Raw genomic sequence first — 7,498 nt, 5'->3', positions numbered from 1 at the left:
CTTGAGTTCAGTTTTGAACATGTGGATCTTGTGGTACACTGGAGACCTCCAAAAAGGGGTTCGGTTCAGTTCAGTTCAGTCTCTCAGTCACGTTCGACTCTTTGCGACCCCATGAACCGCAGCACGCCAGGCCTCCCTGTCCATCACCAACTCCTGGAGTCCACCCAAACCCATGTCCATTGAGTCGGTGATGCCATCCAACCATCTCATCCTCTGTCATCCCCTTCTCCTCCTGCCTTCAATCTTTCCCAGCATCAGGGTCTTTTCAAATGAATCAGTTCTTCGCATCAGGTGGCCAAAGTATTGGAGTTTCAGCATCAACATCAGTTCTTCCAATGAACACCCAGGACTGATCTCCTTTAGGATGGACTGGTTGGATCTCCTTGCAGTCCAAGGGACTCTCAAGAGTCTTCTCCAACACCACGGTTCAAAAGCATCAATTCTTCTGCGCTCAGCTTTCTTCACAGTCCAACTCTCACATCCATACATGACCACTGGAAAAACCGTAGCCTTGACCAGATGGACCTTGTTGACAGAGTAATGTCTCTGACAATTTCTATGTTGGTGTGGAATCTAGCAGCGAGGGCTGCGCTACAGATAGAGACTTTGAAGACATGGATAGAGGTGGTAACTGAAGGCAAGATGGTGGATGAGGAAGAAGAGAGCAGGAAGGACCTTTGGGGAACATTGACACTTAATGCCAGATAAGGGACAAAGGGCAAGTGTCCAGAGAAGTGAGACGACAGACAGGAAACTACTGCATCGAACAAGCCAATGGAGATGGGCGTTTCAGGAAGGAGATAGATCTGAAATATATCCACATGTTTAGCAGCATAGAGAACGCTGGCCACCACAGTGAGATCAGCTTGTTGGAGAGAGTTGGGGGAACCCAGACCAGCAGGGCTGAGGAAGGAGGAGAAATGGGACATATGGGCCACTCTTTGGAGGTGTATGGCCCCCAAGCTGGGGAGAGAGGCAGGGTGGCAGCTGGAGGGAAGCGTGGGGTCAAGGTTGAAGTGGAGGTGTTTGTTTTTCAAAACATGGGTGGGATTTTGAGCACATTTAAAAGATCCAGGAGAACAAAATGCAGGAGAGGAAAAAAAAGGCAACCCAAGCAGGTTGTAGGAATGAAGCTAAGGCAAGCACTATGTGGGGTGCCTTTGTGACAACATAAATGGGCCTAGAGATGATCATACTGAGTGAAGTAAGTCAGACAGAGAAAGACAAACACCATAAGGTATCACTTACACACGGAAGCTAAAATGTGACGCAAAAATGGACTTAGCTGTGAAATGGAAACCGACTCACATACTCCGAGAACGGACTTGGGGTTGCCGAGGGGGAGGGGTGGTGGGAGAGGGATGAATTGGGAGTTGCGGTTAGCAGATACAAACTAGTATACAGAGAATGGATAAATAAAGTCCTACTGAATAGCACTGGGAAGTGTATTCAATATACTTTATAAACTATAATGAAAAAGAATATTTATAGATATGTATAATGGAATCATTTTGCTGTACAGCAGAAATTAACACAACATTGTAAATCAACTATATTTCAATAAAATAAATGGTTAAAAACTTATGCAGGGCACAAACTTAAGGAGACACTCATTCCTTAAAGAGCAGGGGCATTGCCCAGACCTTAGTGTGCACCTCCTTAATTTTGCAAAGATCTTGGGGTCCTGACAGGTTGTGGAGCACAGGGTGACTCTGAATGCTGCTTTCTCCCAAAGAAAAGCCCCCAAGGGGAAGTTATCATCAAATTTTTAGAACTTGAAAGGTCTCTAGAGTCTATCTATGTCTATGGCTTTTCAGACTGTCCTTAGGTGGGAAATCTTCCTCCAGGCTCACGCAGAAGCACGATAAACAAATCAGGAAAAGCAGAAGACTCCAGTGGAAATTGGGAGCCAGGAGTACCAAACTATGGATGCTGCAGCCCCAGGGGGCACAGAAGCCCAGAGGCTCTACAGGTCAGCTTGCACACCTCTGGTCTGGTTCAAGGTCCCTCTATTCATCTGTGTTTTCACTGCAAATTTCAGTCCAGCCATTTGGGGGTGAGAAGCCAGGTGATGGGAAGCAGCAGGAAACCCACGCAGCTGTGGAATCCTCTCTCAGTTGCAAAGGTGAACTTTGATTTCAACTAACCCGGCACTTTTAAATTAAATGGATTTATCTCTGCCCTGCCTGTTCTGTTCCCCAGAGGATTCAAGGCAGCGTACAGAGATATAAGTGATCCAACAAGATAAAAGTTAATGATGTATACAAGTTGATAGTAAAATAGCAAAGGGGAGCCAATGGGAGAAAGGTTTGGACCTGAGGTGTGCTCGCCGTCCCAGCCACTGGCTTGAAAGGGGTCACAAACAGACAGAGAGAGAGGGACAGAGAGAGGCAGAGACAGAAGGAGAGAAAGAGACACACGAAGAGAGAAACGGACTGGGGAGGAGGGGGAGACGAGAGGAGAGGGGGTTAGAGTGAGGCTGAGATGCAGATCAGACACTGGACCTCAGAGGAGACGTTCGGAGCTGAGTCTTCAGACCTCAGCTCCACTGCTTGGCTGCACCATCAAGGGCAGTCCCTTGCCATCCCTGGCCTCAGTTTCCTCATCTGGGAAGTATGAAGAAGAACCTTTGCTCTCCCTGCCGCCCCCAGTCCCATCCCCTCCTGGGCTGCAGCCAGCACCAAGAGATGACTGCTGATTCAAGGGCTGCCCTGAGGTCTGTTAGAGCGGTGATTCTTTTTTCTGCTCCACGTGGCAGGCTTGTGTAGCTCCCCAATTTGACTGGGCTCTGGCAAGTCCCAGTGCCCATCATCGGACCTGGCAGGGGGACCAGTAAGGTGGGGGGGCAGGTGCTTTGTCTGCCTCTACGGGAGCCCTCTGCTTCTTTCTACCGAATGGGAAGACCAGTTCCGGGGTGTTTTCTCTCCACCGCTCTGAAGTCTTCTGGGAACTCGGGAGGGGTTGACACAGAGGCAAACGTGAAGTAGATCCGTGCTGCTGGCATCTCTCCCCCTCTTCTCTGAGTGTGAAAAGCCCATAAAACAATTAGAGCCCATGCTGCCCTCCTGCCAGAGCAAGCAAGATGAGTGTTTGCGCTTTGCCAAGTGTAATCAGCACGGCGATAAGGGCTCCCCTTGCAGCTGTGGGCGAAGATAGGCAGCCCCATAAAGCTGGGTCACCAACAGGGCACCGGGGTGAAAAGGTAAGAGGAGAGAGCAGCACCCGCCCTGTCCCAGAGAACGTTTCCATCTGGAATTCTGACCTGGGCCGTGGGCAGCTTCTCCGATTCCGTTGGACTTGGCCCAGACTTGGGGAAAGTGGCTGGTGGGGATTGAGTCAGAGCTTATCCAGGTCTCACCAACAACCAGGGGTGACAGTAAGCTTCGAGGCATGGGTACGGGCAGGCCATTTGTCAAAGACCCAATCATTTCTGTTCTCAACCTGCAGCCCTGCCCCCTGCCCCTTACCCCTGCCCCAGAGCCACTCATCATGCAGCCATGGGGATCCCCAGGACCCTGTCTAGCTGCAGCCTGCATCAGTTCTGATTGGACAGCGCCTAGATCCTGCCAGGGGTTAAACACTGAATATCTCCCCTGACAACACCCCTAGTCTCCTGACCGTGAATATCTCAGAAGAATATGTGTGTGCTTAGTCATTCATTCTTTGCAACCCCATGGACTGTAGCCCACCAGGCTCCTCTGTCCATGGGATTTCCCAAGAAAGAATACTGGAGTGGGTTGCCATTTCCTCCTCCAGGGGATCTTCCTGACAGGGATCGAGCCCTCCTGTATTTCAAAGCAGGAGGGCCAGGGAGAGGACAGGGGGAGCAAAGAGTCCTTCAGTACACTTGGGGACCGATGTGACTATCACTAAATGCTTTCTCTCATTTAATTCTAACACAGGGAGGTGGCTCTGCCCTTTAAGAGACACACACAGGAAAAAAGTCTTTCATTAAATTTCCACCAGTGTGTCCTCAGGAGAGACACTTCAGTAAACTCCTGGGGGCGGTGGATAAGAGCCAAAATCACTGGTCATTCTGAGAAGGAAAGGAAATTGATCAGTGCCAGGAGTCAGAGCCTGTCAGTGACCCATATGTTCTAGTGGTTTGGGATAAAATTCCCAGGAAGAGAGGACAGGCAGTCTGAAGCCAAGCCCTTTCCTAGGCAGGAAGTGAACTGGGCGGGGAGGTCAGTGAGCTAGCAGTTTCTCTTCATGATTCAAGATGTGTCCTCTGCAATCATGATACTCTTTGGTTGTCAGTTTCCTCATTGGAAAAATGAGGGACTAGGAATTGATGATCTCAACTCTACTCCTTCTGTGATTCAAAGATTTTCATCCAACTACCAAATGAAAGGAGTATCTATGGAGGAGGCAATTCCACCCAACTGGGAGGTGGCATGACAGGACTTGAAGAGCACAGAATTAGGAGACCAACTCAGGCAGGGCTGCCATGTATGTTTGGTCAGGTTGCACACTGTGCAAACGTACTCAGCTGATAGGCTGAGGGGGGTTGCTAGAATACCACTGAATTCAGCTCATGAAACAGTGCATCCTGGTACAGGGCTTCATCTTCCTGGAGGATGGACCTTCTTCTAGTGTGTACTTTGCCATATGAGCCAGTCACAGAATTGAACTTGAGTTCTAAACTCAGTTTTGATATCTTTTAGCTCTATGACCTCAGGCCATTCAGAGAACTTGAACTTGAATGTCGTCATCACAGAAATAGAGATTCCTTAAAATACTAAAACTAGAGTTGTCATATGATCCAGCAATCCCACTCCTGGGAATGTATCTGTAGAAAATTCTAAATCAAAAACAAATACATGCACCCAATGTTTATTAAAAAAAAAAAAAAACTTTATGAAAAACTAAGATCATGGCATCCGGTCCCATCACTTCACGGCAAACAGAAGGTAGAAAAGTGGAAACAGTGACAGATTTTCTAGGGCTCCAAAATCATCTTGAATGATGACTGCAGTCATGAAATTAAGAGATGCTTGTTCCTTGGAAGGAAAGCTATGACAAACCTAGACAACAGAGATATCACTTTGTTGATAAAGGTCGGTATAGTCAAAGCTATGGTTTTTCCAGTAGTCATGTATGGATGTGAGAGCTGGACTGTAAAAGAAGGCCAAGCACCAAAGAATTGATGCTTTCAAATTGTGGTGCTAGAGAAGACTCTTAAGAGTCCCTTGGACAGCATGGAGATCAAACCAGTCAATCCTAAAGGAAATCAACCCTGAATATTCACTGGAAGGACTGATGCTGAAGCTGAAGCTCCAATACTTTGGCCACCTGATGTGAAGAGCCGACTCATTGGAAAAGACCCTGATGCCAGGAAAGACTGAAGGCAAAAGGAAAAGGGGTCAGCAGAGGGAGAGATGATGAGATAGTACCACCAACTCAGTGGATATGAATTTGAGCAAACTCTTGGAGACAGTGAAGGACAGGGGAGCCTGGCATGCTGCAGTCCACGGTGTCACACAGAGTTGGATGCAGCTTAGTGACTGAGCAACAGCAACAACTTATGTGGAACCTAAAAAGATGATACAAGTGAGCTTATTTACAAAACAGAAACATCACAGACTTCGAAAACCAACTTATGATTACCAAAGGAGACATGTAGGGGGAGGGATAAATTAGGGATTTGGGATCAGCATGCACACACTACATGTGTATATACATAACAGATTATCAACAAGAACTTACTGAAGAACACAGGGAACTCTACTCTATATTTTGTAATAATCTATATGGAAAAGAATGTGAATAAGAATAGATAAATGTATAACTGAATCACTTTGCTGTATACCTGAAACTAACACAACATTGTAAATCAATTGTGCCCCAATATAAAATAAAAAATAAAGGAACTGGCAAAACCTAAAACAATATAACATTGTCTTCTTAGTATTAAAAAAAACCTACCGATGAAACTGGAGCCCATTATACAGAGTGAAGTAAGCCAGAAAGATAAAGACCAATACAGTATACTAATGCATATATATGGAATTTAGAAAGATGGTAACGATAACCCTATATGCAAAACAGAAAAAGAGACACAGATGTACAGAACAGACTTTTGGACTCTGTGGGAGAAGGTGAGGGTGGGATGTTTTGAGAGAACAGCATCGAAACATGTATATTATCAAGGATGAAACAGATCACCAGCCCAGGTTGGATGCATGAGACAAGTGCTCATGGCTGGTGCACTGGGAAGACCCAGAGGGATCGGGTAGAGAGGGAGGTTGGAGGGGGGATTGGGATGGGAAACACATGTAAATCCATGGCTGATTCATCTTGATGTGTGGCAAGAGCCACTGCAGTATTGTAGAGTGGTTAGCCTCCAACTAATAAAAATAAATGAAAAAAAAAAAAAAACCTACTAAGATACTGTCACTTATATACATTGGACTACTTCTGCAGCAAATCCAAGAGATCCTCTTTTATAAATAACTACATATATGTATCATGGTTATATATATTAGAGACATTTCAACACGTCTATAAATCTAGTGAGTCTGCAAATCAGTATTGTAACTGAACCCTAAAATTACATGAGTCTGTGGTGTGCCTTAGGATTTTAGCTCTAATTTTCATTGAACCTGAGTTTGTTACAATCAGTGTATACTTGGACTGTGTTTGAGCATCAACTGTACCAAATTTGTACCTGATGTTTGTTTGGTATCCACATTTGTTACTTCTCTTAAAATTGCATATCCTAAAATTTAGAAAATAGTTTTGATGTTGTAAAACAAACTTAGGGTTACAAAAAGGGAAACGGGGTGTGGGCAGGATAAATTAGGAGTTTGGGATTAGCAGATACAAACTACTACATACAGAATGGATAAACAACAAGGTCCCACAGTATAGCAGAGGGAACTATATTCAATATCCTATAGTAAAGCATATAGAAAAGAATATGCAAATGAATGTGTATGTGTGTGTGTGTGTGTGTGTGTGTGTAACTGAATGACTTTTCTGTGTATCAGAAACTACACAATGGTATAAATCAACTATAGTAGTGCTCAGACTCCAAATCATGTCCGACTCTTTGCAACCCTATGGACTGTAGCCGACCAGGCTTCTTTGTCCAGGTGGAGATATTCCAGGGAATTTTCCAGGTGGAGATACTTCAATTTTAAAAAAGAGAGAGAGGACTTCCCTGGTGGTTCAGTGATTAAGACTGTACTCCCAGTGCTGGGGGCACAGGTTTGATCCCTGGTCAGGGAACTAAGACCCCACGTGCTGCATGGAGCCGCCTAAAAAAATAAATTTCAAAAAAAGGAAGATCGGGCCGGGTGCACTGGGAAGACCCAGAGGAATCGGGTGGAGAGGGAGGTGGGAGGGGGGATCGGGATGGGGAATACGTGTAAATCTATGGCTGATTCATATCAATGTATGACAGAACCCACTGAAATGTTGTGAAGTAATTAGCCTCCCACTAATAAAAATAAATAAATAAATAAAATAAAAAATTTTAAAAAAAATAAATAAA

This window comes from Cervus elaphus, chromosome 22 (assembly GCF_910594005.1).
Source record: "Cervus elaphus chromosome 22, mCerEla1.1, whole genome shotgun sequence".
Lineage (NCBI taxonomy): Eukaryota > Metazoa > Chordata > Mammalia > Artiodactyla > Cervidae > Cervus > Cervus elaphus.
Note: the sequence above shows the minus strand (reverse complement) of the source record.